This window comes from Oryzias latipes, chromosome 2, assembly GCF_053564925.1.
Source record: "Oryzias latipes strain Hd-rR chromosome 2, Olatipes_Hd-rR_3.1".
Taxonomy (NCBI): Eukaryota; Metazoa; Chordata; class Actinopteri; order Beloniformes; family Adrianichthyidae; genus Oryzias; species Oryzias latipes.
The window spans coordinates 29,242,377-29,255,119 of record NC_136238.1 but is presented as its reverse complement, the minus strand read 5'-3'; the positions used below and the strand labels follow the sequence as shown (position 1 = coordinate 29,255,119).

The 12,743-nt window shown below is 41.4% G+C and overlaps 2 protein-coding genes and 3 non-coding genes across 6 annotated transcripts in view; 2 read left to right on the top strand and 3 right to left on the bottom strand.

The window, feature by feature from the left end:
* Nucleotides 1-12,743, bottom strand: part of LOC144987836 (uncharacterized) — a 147,783-nt gene that overhangs the window by 90,140 nt on the left and 44,900 nt on the right. The window lies entirely within an intron of this gene.
* Nucleotides 1-12,743, top strand: part of LOC144987110 (uncharacterized) — a 463,057-nt gene that overhangs the window by 440,336 nt on the left and 9,978 nt on the right. The window lies entirely within an intron of this gene.
* On the bottom strand, nt 5,144-5,349 carry LOC144990732 (small nucleolar RNA U3). Its single transcript, XR_013654690.1, has one exon. It is a non-coding gene; the product is annotated as a small nucleolar RNA U3 (small nucleolar RNA).
* LOC144990715 (small nucleolar RNA U3) lies at nt 5,867-6,072 on the top strand. The gene has a single exon (XR_013654674.1). It is a non-coding gene; the product is annotated as a small nucleolar RNA U3 (small nucleolar RNA).
* On the bottom strand, nt 8,117-8,189 carry trnaq-uug (transfer RNA glutamine (anticodon UUG)). Its single transcript has one exon. It is a non-coding gene; the product is annotated as a tRNA-Gln (tRNA).

The window sequence follows — 12,743 nt, the reverse complement described above, 5'->3', positions numbered from 1 at the left end:
TGAGTTGTAAGAGCACCTCTTATTGACTTTGAAATCAGCTTCATAATTACACACTTTTTACCCTGCCACATTCCCATATTTCCACATGCAACCCAGATCTTTTCAAGATCATTGGAGCACAGGTGTGCAGCAGGACAAATATTTAAATTTGTCCATACTCTATAACTGCAACAACATGAGCGTCACTTCTCTTCACAGCTCTCTAACTCAAGGTGTGGGAATCAACACTTCCCATGAGTCTTAGTTGCCATGGGCGGGGCTAAGGCCCGGTTCACCAAAACGTTGTTTACAAAATGGCTGAAGCCCTGGGGGTGTTCCAGAAAGCAGGTTATAGTTATAACGGTAAGTTTGAGGCTAAAGAAGTTGATAACCTCAGCTTTCAGTTCCAGAAATGGAGGTATGTTTCAGGATATGCCAAGTTGCCATAGCAATTCATGCTCTGAACATAACCTGGTCTGGAGCAGGTTTAGTTGAAGGTTAGTTTGTTTTCATAGAGGTGAAGCAGCATGGCGTGTCCATTTGAAGATGATTTAGTGGATGAAGAAGCTCAGATAATACTTTTTCCCACCGTGAGAGGGTGATAAGACCACGTATGGATGTTGGAAAAATAAACTTTTTTACTTTGATCTAACTTAATTATTTGCTTCAGTTAAGATAAATATATTTTTTTGTTTAGTCATCTTAAAAATAACATGTAGTTATCAGACAGTTATTTTACTTTCATTCAAATTAATTCAATTAAGTAGGTGTAACTTTGATGCTGCTGTTAGATCGGCACCGCAAGGAATTGTGGGATACAACGTACTTTATGTACTTGCTAATACTTATGTCATTAAATAAGAGTTAAAACTTCTGCAGACACTTCTTAACAAACCACTCAGTCAGTGGACATTGCCAACTCCAAAAGTTGGCATTCCCGCATTTCACAATTAAAAAAGATAAGTTCACAGAACTTTATCACACTGTAATGAAATGCAACTTAGATATATAAGTTCAGACAACTCAATAAATAATGTTGAACTGTACGACTACCTTAACTTGCTGAACTGACTTAAATTGTTGAATTGATTAGTAGAACTTAGATTATATAGTTATTACAACATAAAAGATTTTGTTAAGTCAAAAAATTTAAGTTGGATTTATTACAGTGTAGAGAGAAAACAGTTTCTACTCCATCCAGACTCTCAGCTCCATTAAGCTCCTGAATCCACTTTGGAAACGGTTTTTCACAATAAAAGCACACATTTTAGGAATAGAGGTAAAAACTAACAACTAACTTTGGATTTGTTCTTTTCTTATTGAAATAAAGCAGAAAACTGTTCTTTCAAACTCCTTCAATGTCCTTTTTTGATCATTTCTAAACATTATTCTGAGTGTCAGAACCATAGAATCACTGAGAATCATCATTTGGTCATTATTTTATCATAAACTCATTTTTGTCCATTAAAAATTGAACATTTGAAAAGACTCAAATGATAAAATTGAAAAAAAAATCAAACATCAAAGTCAGAGACATAAAGGGTTCATATCTTCACCAATTCTTCCAGAAACATGGAGGATGTGACGTCACTTTTCCTACCACTGCTTCAAGTTGGAGCAGGAGCTGAACATTGTCGCCCCCTGCTGGTGGAAACAGCTCGTTACAAGCGTGGAGACGCAAAAAAGCTCCGATTGGTTCTTCTTGATCAATGATGTCAAATGCTCTGGATCACAAAAATCCCATTCAGTTGATGTAAAAACCCTCAGCTGAAGGTCAAATCTGCTGTGAAGAAGTTTGGTTTAGTCCAGACGTGTTGGACTTCAAACTGTCATTTCCACCAACAACACCACCAAGAGCTTGTTCAGCTGGACGACAACAACACATGACAACAACACACATGTCTACCATGGAAGTGACAGTGTGGCGGCGCTGCTCACATCACGTCTGACCTTTGACCTCACACTGAAAGTAGCCTCTGCCGCCATGGCGACTGAGTGGCTCCACGGCTGCTGGTGGTGTTCCAGGTGATGGAGGATGTTTTCCAGGTGTCTGCTCCTGCAGAGGTCTGGATGGATCTGAGCTGATCTGAATGTGCTGACAGGCCTCTGAGGAGAAGAGACTGACTTTTGAACAACTTTCATTTTTCATTTTTTATGACTGTTTTATCTGTTTTTATGTTAAGCGCTTTGTGTTTTTAACCAAAATGAAAGGCGCTATATAAATAAATAAAGTTTGAGTTTGAGTTTGACAGAGGAACCATGAGCTGAAGGAGGCTAAAGGCCCAGGATCCAGAAGCAGCTGCAGAGAGACCACCAGCATCAGCATCAGGATTCCAGAGGGGCGGGGCTCAAAGTGGGAAAAGACTTTTTGCTCCTTGAAAGCAGACGACCAGAGATGAAGTCACCTGGAGACAACGACACCTTTCTGATCCCTGGAGCTGAAAGTCATCCAATTGTCATTTGGATGTCAGCAAACTCTAGTCAACATGAGTTTGTTCACTTGATCCCAGACTTGGAAGAATCAAACACTGGAGGCTCTTGATGTCGGCACAATGTGCTGCAGGCAGAATCAACAGGAATCCAGTTGAATCCAGATGTTGGAAACACAGACGTCCTGCAGCAGGGCTGCTCCTTCCTGCTCCTGGAGATCTACCACCTGCCTGTTCTCCAGCTCTCCCTGCACTCCTTCCTGCTGATCACCTGGACCAGGTGTGTTCATCCAGTCACAATCTGGAGACATCTGATTGAGCCAATCAGCAGCTAGCAGGGCTTGGAGATCTGGAAAACAGGCAGGTTGGTAGATCTCTAGGACCAGGATTGAGCAGCCCTGTCTTCCAGCTTTCATTCCCAGAATGCAACAGTTTGAGAATGAATGTTCTCCTGCTGTTGCTGTGAGGATTCTGCAGGTCCGTTCTTCAGTGGTTCTGGTGGTGTTCTGTCTGTCAGTCACTCCAGGTTCCTGTCAATCATCCACATGTCTTCATCTCTGTTGTCTTCAGTCAGTAGAAGTCTCTGTTTTCAGGTCTACAGTGTCAGATCATCAGTTTTTGGTTTCTCCATGGATTTTCTCCTGTTTCTGTTTATTGATCAAATCTTGACGTTTCTGCCTCTGAGTCCAGTTTCTGCATTTTGGCTCCTCCCCTTCCTGACAGCTGGATCCAGTGTGACTCCGGTTCTATGTTGGATTCTCTTCTGCATCTGATCCTCTAAACACAGGAAGTTGTTGTGACTGGAAGGATTTGGATCCAGAAAGATGGAGAACCTGAAGGATCCAGAGTGGAAAGAAGGCTAAACCAATCAGAAAACATTCTGTTCAACAGAAATATTTAGTGTCAGACCCGGAATGAGGAAGCTGTGACCTCACCACAAATACTCTTCCTTTATTTTGAAAATCCCCTGCTGTTTGATTTTGTACCTAGCAGCAGCTTCCTGTCCCTGCAGGATCTGCTCTGTGTTGAATTGAGACGTCTGGCTAAAGTCCAAAGTGACTCCTGGACTCATTTAGAGCGTTTTTCTGAAACCTGAACGTCTGGAGTCCTGGGTCCTGTGTGTGAGCGTCTGACCAGCATCAACCTGTTATTTCTGTTGGTTCTGATCCAGAAAGGTTTTAATCACCATTTATTTGTCATTAGTGTTCAGAGTTCATATAGTTTTGCATTTTTCAAGACATTTTCTGAACTTTTTGAGCTTTTCCAGTCTGGTTCTACTGGTTTTATTGGAGTTTCTACTGTTTTTATTGTTGCTCCACGTGACCCAAAGGTCTCTGCTCGTCCCTGCTGTGCAGCTCTGTCCTTCCCCTCTGTCATGTGTTCATCCGTCCACATGAGGGCGCCGTCTAGGTCATGCCTGGTGAGCTGGAAGCCAAGAAAAGGAGGGAAAAATGGAGAAAATGAAAGACCTGAGGAAAGCTGCAGTTCAGCCTTCAGGTAGATAAGTTTAGACCAATAATTACAGAAATAAAAGATAAAAAATGTTTTTTATAAATCTGAAAGTCACCAAAGTGTTTAACAAACTTTTTCATAAAGTGAAAAGGTCAAATGTTTGTGTGTTGGAAGTCCCAACCTGACAGATGAGCAGAATAATAAGGCAGGCAAAGCCGTAACACTGCCCCCTGGTGGACAGGAACTCAGCAGTGCAGCTTCAGGATGGAGTGGCTTCCAACAGATTAGATCAACGTTCTGCTCTCTGCTAAAGAGGCAGAACGTCTCCTTCTAAGAAGAATCCAGAGTTCCTGATCACAAACATCAACTGAAGCCCAAATCAGAGCTGATCAGACTGCATGGAGCCCAAGCTCCAGAAAAGAGGAGAGAAGAAGAAGTCGTCCACATGAAGCTTCACCTTAGAGGAAAAGAGGAGCTGCTGAACTAAAGTACTCGAGTACTGAGGAAGACTTTCAACCTCTGATTGATTCTGTAGAACATTTGGAACTAGAATGTAGAAAGTGCTTCAGTTCCATCAGCTGTCAGTCTGCAGCAGCTTCATCTGCTGCCTCCATCCTCTCTCTGTGAGTCTCTGCAGAGTTTTTCTGCAGCTGCTGGTTTTTCTGCAGCAGCAGCAGCATCAGAGCCAGAGAGCCAAAGAAAGTGGAAAGTCTGAGAAGGAAGCAGCTCTGAAGCTCTGCAGCTGACGGTGCAGCTTCAGGACTCATGGGGAGGAGCACATGCACGGCTCTGATGCTGCTGAACGTCTGACTGAGATGATCCACATTCAGAAGAGAGTTTCAGAGTGAAAGACGTGTGGAAGAAGAGAATCCTGAAGGTTTCTGTGCAGACATGAACTCAGTCAGAGAGCGTCTGAATGTTGGAGGATCCAGAAGAAACCAGGAGCTCATGAAGGTGGTTCTGTTGGAGCAGAGAGCAGAACTCTGATCCCAGTTTCAGGAACAATGCAGGCTCATGTTCTGGACTGAAGAGTTCTCCTGAAATGTTCTGTTCAGACTTCTTCAGGATCACATCTGTGTGTGAATGTGGAGGTTTGTCTGAACCAAGCTGCAGCTCACTTTGAAGCTCCTTCAGGCTCACACAGCAACAATGACAAAGACTGAAGCTGCTGTGCTGCCCTCTAGTGGCAAACATGGCATCTGCAGCACACATTTCTGCTTGGTTATTGGTTTCTGCTTTCATAGAAAGAAACAAAAATATTTAATCTTAATAAAAACCAACAGTCCACTCAGACAATGTTTCCTCCTTCAGTGTCACATCCAGAAACACTGAACAGTCTTCATCAGTGATGAAGATTCTCATCTTCTCACCAGCTTCCTGCTCTGAAGGAAACATCTTCATTCATCATCATGGACAGCCAGACCAACCTCTGTAGAAACACAATCCTCTAGTTCCAGACTAAAGAAATGATCCCTGAAAGTAGAGTCTTAGTGAGTTCTGGATGTTGTTTGTCCTCTTCTGTCTGCAGACAGGAACTCCTGCTCCTGGTCTCCTCCTGCAGATCACAGACTGCTAAGTTAACAGTTTGGTCTCACAATTCCTGCTGCAGTCACTTCATGGAGAGTAAAGATGAACATAGGATGTGGTTTAGTGAAGGTTCCTGATATGTCTGATAAGGTTCCAGAAGGACCGATCCATCTGTGATCAGATAGATGAAGGTTTTAGGATGACTACTAATCTCTGAGACAGCTGAACCCAACAGAGAAGAAGATAGTTTGACACAACTGGACAAAGATGTTGGGGAATACTTGGTGTGGTTGAAGATATTTTAAAATTTCACCTATAGATTACTTCGATGATTGAAAAGAACTAAAATGTTTTTTTTTACTCAGAAACAAGCTGCAGTCTGATTGGAGGAGGTGTGAGTCTGTGATCTGCAGGAGGAGACCAGGAGCAGGAGTTCCTGTCTGCAGACAGAAGAGGACAAACAACATTCAGAACTCACTAAGATTCTACTTTCAGGGATCATTTCTTTAGTCTGGAACTAGAGGATTGTGTTTCTACAGAGGTTGGTCTGGCTGTCCATGATGATGAATGAAGATGTTTCCTTCAGAGCAGGAAGCTGGTGAGAAGATGAGAATCTTCTTCACTGATGAAGACTGTTCAGTGTTTCTGGATGTGACACTGAAGGAGGAAACATTGTCTGAGTGGACTGTTGGTTTGTTGGAACCTGAAATGGATTTTTGTAACTAATCATGAAGTAAAAACACGTGTGAATGAATCAGATCAGGTTATCTATGTCCTGAGGTTATAATAATTTGAACCCTGGTATCACGGACGGAAGGCGCCGCAAACCAGCACGAACTAAACCGGATCCCCAATGCTTAGCCAAGGCAATAAGAAACATTAAATAACTGTTTCATTGATATTTTATCTTCAATAAAATTGTTCTTGTGTGAAAAAAAACATAAAGAAAATCCTGTCCTGATAAACAGAAACAGTTTATAAAAGCTTGTAGATTAAAAACTAAACTCTGCAGAACACAGTCTCTCTGCTCTGCTCCATTCTGATCCTCCTGCAGACAAATAGATCCATGAACGTCTTTGATTTCCTGGTCTGAGCTGGAATCTGGATCCAAACTGGACAGATGGATGGATCTACATTGCTGCTGTTTTTGTTGTACTGCTGATGTTAGCTTGAGGGGGGGCTGTAAGTCAGAGGGGGAGTCTGTATACAGATGGATGATGGGAAGGAGACGGCCTGAGTCTGCACCGCCATCCTGCCTCAGACGTGAATTACTAATAAACTTCTGTTGCTCTGGAGAAACTATGTCCTAGTTTTTATTTTGTCGAAAAACAGCATCATCATCATCATCATCATCAAAAGACGATGGGGAACAGTTTGGAAGTAGATCAGAAGATGATTGTAGTGGGATCTCAGCAAGGTATGGAGGCACATTTGTTTGATCTAATTAAGCCCGTTTGGACTCTGGCGCTCCACGCCTGGATGAATAGTGGCGTTTGGAGGAAGTGCGGCTGCGCAGTCCGTCACTGAACACCGTCACTGCCTGGACCTCTTTCTGGGTCCTAGTGCCCTAAAGGTTACAGCTCCTGTTTCCACAAGAAAAAAGTCCATTCTAGAGGCCACTCTGACGTCATCATCATCAAAGACAGCGTTACCTAGCAACCATACCAAGACCATAGCAGCTATAGAGGGAAACACAACAAACTCTGAAAGCCACGATGACATCATAGACATTAAAGACCCTGTTACCTAGCAACCAAACACAACAAACTGTAGACTATTCAAACTGGACATTTTGGGGCAACAATTCTTTTCTAACTCAAGTTTTTATGAAAAATCCAAATGATGGAAACAGATTGTGTAAAGGAAATGAGGATCTATTGGTGAGTCACAGTCCTGGAAACATGAGTTGTGCTCTGATGAAGACGCCTGATCCAAATGTGGATTTTTGAAATGTTCTTCATGAGATTCAAACTGATTGAAGCTTTGAATTAAAGGTGTCAACACATTTCTGCATTGGATTCATTCTGTTTCAGTGTCTAAGGTTGGTTTTGTGGCAGAAACCAAGTTTTTGTTGAACAGTAGCGTTTGAAAAAGCAGAAAGTGGCTTTGAAGATGGTCAGGAGAACTTCTTTGAAGAGGAGGACTTCTCCAAACAACCACAACCTTAGAGGAAGTTTTCTGAGCATTCATAGAATGCTTTTCCAATGACTCATCATTTTCCACAAGAAGCTAATGAGTTTTTCCAAATGCATGCTGAATATTCTTAGAATTTCTGTCTGGATCAGAAATTCAATCAAATGTCTGTGAATCCATGATTTCCTTAGAATCTTTGACTCTAGATTCAGATCCATCTGGTTCAAAGGATGAAACTGCAGCTAAAAGTCTTTCAAAAGTCCAAATCCTCAAAGATGAAACAGAAAGTTCCTAGAAAGTCAAATGAAAAACAATCAGATTGTCTTAGATAAACCCGTTTGGAAGTTAAAGCATAGAAACAAAGAAAGTTCCAAAAGCTAAAAGCCTGAAATAAAGAAAAGTCCAAAGAAAAACAGAAATCCCACATTTGGATCAGTAAAGACATGAATTCTCCAGAAAGATCCAGAAACAGCTCTGAGCAGCAGCCATGAAGGGACTGAGAACAGATGCAGTTACAAAGAACAGCCAGCAGGTGTCTCACTGTGGGAGTCTCTGAAGCTTCACCAACTGCTGATTTAGAAAAAAAGTTCTGCCTCCAACCATGAAGGGATTTGAACCCTCAATCTTCTGATCCAAAGTCAGACGCCTTGTTCATTAGGCCACATGGTCTGTGAGAACAGCCAGGTCCAGATGGAGTTGGAGGAGCTTCTGCTGCCTCAAAGAGGAAGGTGGAGGAAAAGGAGGTGCTGCAGTGTGCTCCTCCTCATGAGTCCTGAAGCTGCACCGTCAGCTGCAGAGCTTCAGAGCTGCTTCCTTCTCAGACTTTCCACTTTCTTTGGCTCTCTGGCTCTGATGCTGCTGCTGCTGCAGAAAAACCAGCAGCTGCAGAAAAACTCTGCAGAGACTCACAGAGAGAGGATGGAGGCAGCAGATGAAGCTGCTGCAGACTGGGGGCGGAGCCTGGAGATGACTGCTGAAGGTCAGAGGGCGGAGCTTCATCATGATGAAGGTGATGCTTGGATTCTGCTTTGATGTCCGTCTGTCCTCAGTCCCTTCATGGCTGCTGCTTCTCTTCTGCTGATGTTTCTGCAGGATGAAGCTGCTGGAAAACACTGAGTCTCTTCTTTCTGCAGCTTCTAACGGCAGAAACAGTCGTTTCAGTTTAAACATCAATGTTCCAGTCTCACTTTACATAGACTCCTGTCCTTCATCAGACGTTGCCATGGAAACCAGCTGACTCCAGCAGCTTCAGAAGCTCCTATTTGACAGTAGTGGATGAAGCAGGAGAGAAGTTTTGGGGAAAAGCATTTCTTCTTCATCCCTGAAACCTGAAGAACTTTGTTCTCTGTTTTCAGCTCTACATTGTCAGATCATCAGTTTTTGGTTTCTCTATGGATTTTCTCCTGTTTCTGTTTATGGATCAAATCTTGACGTTTCTGCCTCTGACTCCAGTTTCTGAATTTTGGCTCCTCCCCTTCCTGACAGCTGGATCCAGTGTGACTCCGGTTCTATGTTGGATTCTCTTCTGCATCTGATCCTCTAAACCAGTGGTTCCCAAACTTTTTCTGCAGGGCCCCCCTTTCTGAAAATAAGAATATCTTTGAGCCCCCCACACTGACACAAACATACAAATCCTTTGTTTCTAAACTCCACCGCGCCTTATAACATGTGGTTAATGAGAGATCTTTCTCTGAACTGTAGAATTCTGTTATCTAAAGCTGAAGGAATCTCTAGATCTGTCTATGTGTCTCTGTCTTTAGAAATGCCAAAACACATCTGTAACCTATTAAACAAAACATTATTTGATTTTATTTGGAGGAAAAAATGTCATTACTTAAGCAAAATTTGTTTTGTGTAACACCAGAAAACATGGGGGCATGGATGCATTAACCTTTGAAACTTTAAACAACTCTTTTAAAATAAAGTGGTTAAGTCAGTTATTGAAAGAGGAAGACAATATCTGGAATGCATTTCCCAAATATATATTTGACACAGTGGGAGGCCTTAAATTCTTGCTAAAATGTAATTGTAAAATTGAAAAATTACCCACAAAACTTTCAAACTTTAACAAACAAGCCCTGCTGGCCTGGAAACTTCTTTATAAACATAATTTTTCTCCAACAACTTGTTTTATTTGGAATAACAGTAATGTACAATACAAGAATAAATCACTTTTTTCCTAGATGGTATGATAATGATATTGTTTTAATCAGACAACTTTTCAATTTTCATGGACATCTTCTGACGTCTGAACAATTTGTTTTTAAATTCGGTATTCCTGTTCCACCCAGAGAATATCCAATAGTGTTAGATGCCGTTCCAACCTGTTTAAAGGGATTTATAACACAAGTCAATGAAGAACCCAGACAATTTTTTTGGACAATCTGGATATTTGTGTTAATTCAGTTTCCAATAAACAAATAAGAAATCTTTTACAAAACACAACCTTACCTGCTGGGAGGTTTTATTGGGAATCCAAATTTGTGGACATAAAATGGACTTATGCTTGGACTATTAGCAATAAATACTGTCTAAATAACAAAATAAAAAAAGAGTCCTTCAAAATATTGCATTGTATATATCCTACCAAAAAAACTTTGAGTAGATTTGTTGTGGACATGGACCTGTCTTGTTCATTCTGTGGAACTCAGGAGGAAACTATTTATCATCTGTTTGTGGACTGCAAATCAAATCAAACTTTATTTATAAAATAGCGCTTCTCATGCACTTTGTGCAGCTCGAAGCGCTTTAACACTAAAAACAGTAAACACACAACATTACAATAAAAACCCCAACCCACCCTTCACCCTTCCCACTCCCCTCCATTAAACCACATGACCCATGGCTCCCACGTACAATGAAATATGACTATGTAACTGTAAAATAAATAAATAAATAAACAAGTATGGCTTGGCTCTGCTGTGAGGAAACAGTATCTGGGAATCCTTTCATACCAGGAGCCAGCCCGGCCACCGGAACATCGCCACAGTGCCCACCCAGACCGGGACAACACCGGGGTCCCCCTCACAGCCAAAAGCTGTAAAATTAGACCCCAGCCGCCCCAGCAAGGGCAACAACTGCAGCAACAACCGCTGACCAAGCCGGCAAGCCCTGGAGGAAAAGATCCCCTCAAGAAACACTGGGGCTAAAATCATAAGATGCTAAAATTAAAAACATAAAAAAGAAAAAACATAAAATTGAAAATAAGATGCATAAAATTAAAATAAATACATAAATAAAATAGCCTATACTAAAACTAATAGAATAAATTAGCAGTTAAAATCAACTAAAAGCTAAATTAAAAAGGTGGGTCTTGAGCCTCTTCTTAAAAACCTCTACAGTCTCTGCGGCCCTGAGGCTCTCCGGAAGGCCGTTCCACAGGCGAGGACCGTAATGGCAGAACGAAGCCTCACCATAAGTTTTGGTCCTCACCTTGGGAACAACTAAGAGGCCAGCACCGGAGGACCTCAAGGTCCGCGAGGGCTCATATTTTAAAAGAATATCATTTAAATAAGAAGGCCCAAGACCATAAAAACATTTATAAACCATTAAAAGAATTTTAAAATCAATCCTGAAACGCACAGGGAGCCAATGCAGCGATTTTAAAAAGGGTGTAATGTGTTCCCGCCCTCTGGTCCTCGTCAGAACTCGTGCCGCTGAGTTCTGTAGAAGTTCCAAGTTTGAAAGAGACTTTTTGGGTAAACCAGAGAGCAGGGCATTACAGTAATCTAAACGACTGAAAATAAAAGCATGCATTAGTACCTCTGTGCTGGCAAGAGAGAGGAACGGGCGGACTCTGGCAATGTTTTTGAGATGATAAAATCCTGTCTTAACGACATTTTTAATGTGTGGGATAAAATTTAGCTCAGAGTCAAAAAGTACGCCCAGGTTTCTCACACATTGAGAAGGTTTAAAATTATGAAGATGTGGTAAAATCATCTCTCTCTATTGTCTTCAGAACCGATGATTAAAACTTCAGTTTTGTCCTGGTTGAGCTTTAAGAAATTTTCTGCCATCCACAACTTTATATCTAAAATGCAGTTTAAAAGAGTGTTAACCGGTTCAAGGTCATCAGGAGACACGGCGATGTAAAGCTGTGTATCATCAGCATAGCTGTGAAAGTCAACGCCATGTCTCCTGATGACCCCCCCAAGAGGCAACATATACAAATTAAAAAGTATTGGCCCTAAAATTGACCCTTGGGGAACCCCACAACTTATTTCGTGGATTCCTGAAGAGCACATATCCATACTTACATAAAAGTGTCGATCTGTCAGGTAAGAGTAAAACCACTTAAGAACATTTCCAGAAAGGCCCACTAGACTACTAAGTCTGTCTAATAAAATCTGGTGATCTACTGTATCAAAAGCGGCACTAAGATCCAGCAGCACCAGAACAGAAAGTTTCTGTGAGTCGTAGTTTAATCTAAGGTCATTAACGATCTTTAAAAGAGCCGTCTCTGTACTATGGTTTGTCCTAAAACCAGACTGATATTTTTCTAAAATTTTTTGGGCATTTAAAAACTCATGCAGTTGAGTAGCGACACTTTTTTCTATTATTTTACTTAAAAATGGTAAGTTGGATACGGGTCTATAGTTATCCAGATTTTTTGGATCTAATTGACTCTTCTTCAGAAGGGGCCTCACCACCGCCGTCTTACAGGCAGAGGGGAAGACCCCCGTCTGAAGAGAGCAGTTTACTATATTTAAAAGCTCTGACTCAAAGAATCCATAAAATGTTTTAAAAAGTGAAGTGGGAATGGGATCTAAAAGGCAGGTTGTAGTGTTTACTTGGGATACAACTCGACCAAGCATCTCCGCATCAACCAGGACAAAACTCCCCAGTGTTTCTTCTGGTAAAAACAATGCTGGTGGTCTGTTAAGATCAGTGTTTGCATGGAGGAAATGTTTGATCTTATAGCATTGATTTTACCCATGAAGTGGTCTGCAAAGTCCTCACATGCAGCATTAGATGATGGCATGGAGGACTTGTTGAAGTCTTTGTTTATTAAAATATCAATTGTTTTAAAAAGAAATTTGGGGTTGTTTTTATTTTCTGAAATGATTTTTGAAAAATAGGAGGTTCTGGCCCGTTTAACTGAGTTATTGTAGATTTTGAGTTGTTCTTTAAAAATGTCTTTGTGAATTATTAATTTCGTCTTCCTGTATCTCCTCTCTGCTCTCCTGCAGTTCTGCTTCAGACCCTTAATGTCGTCAGTCTTCC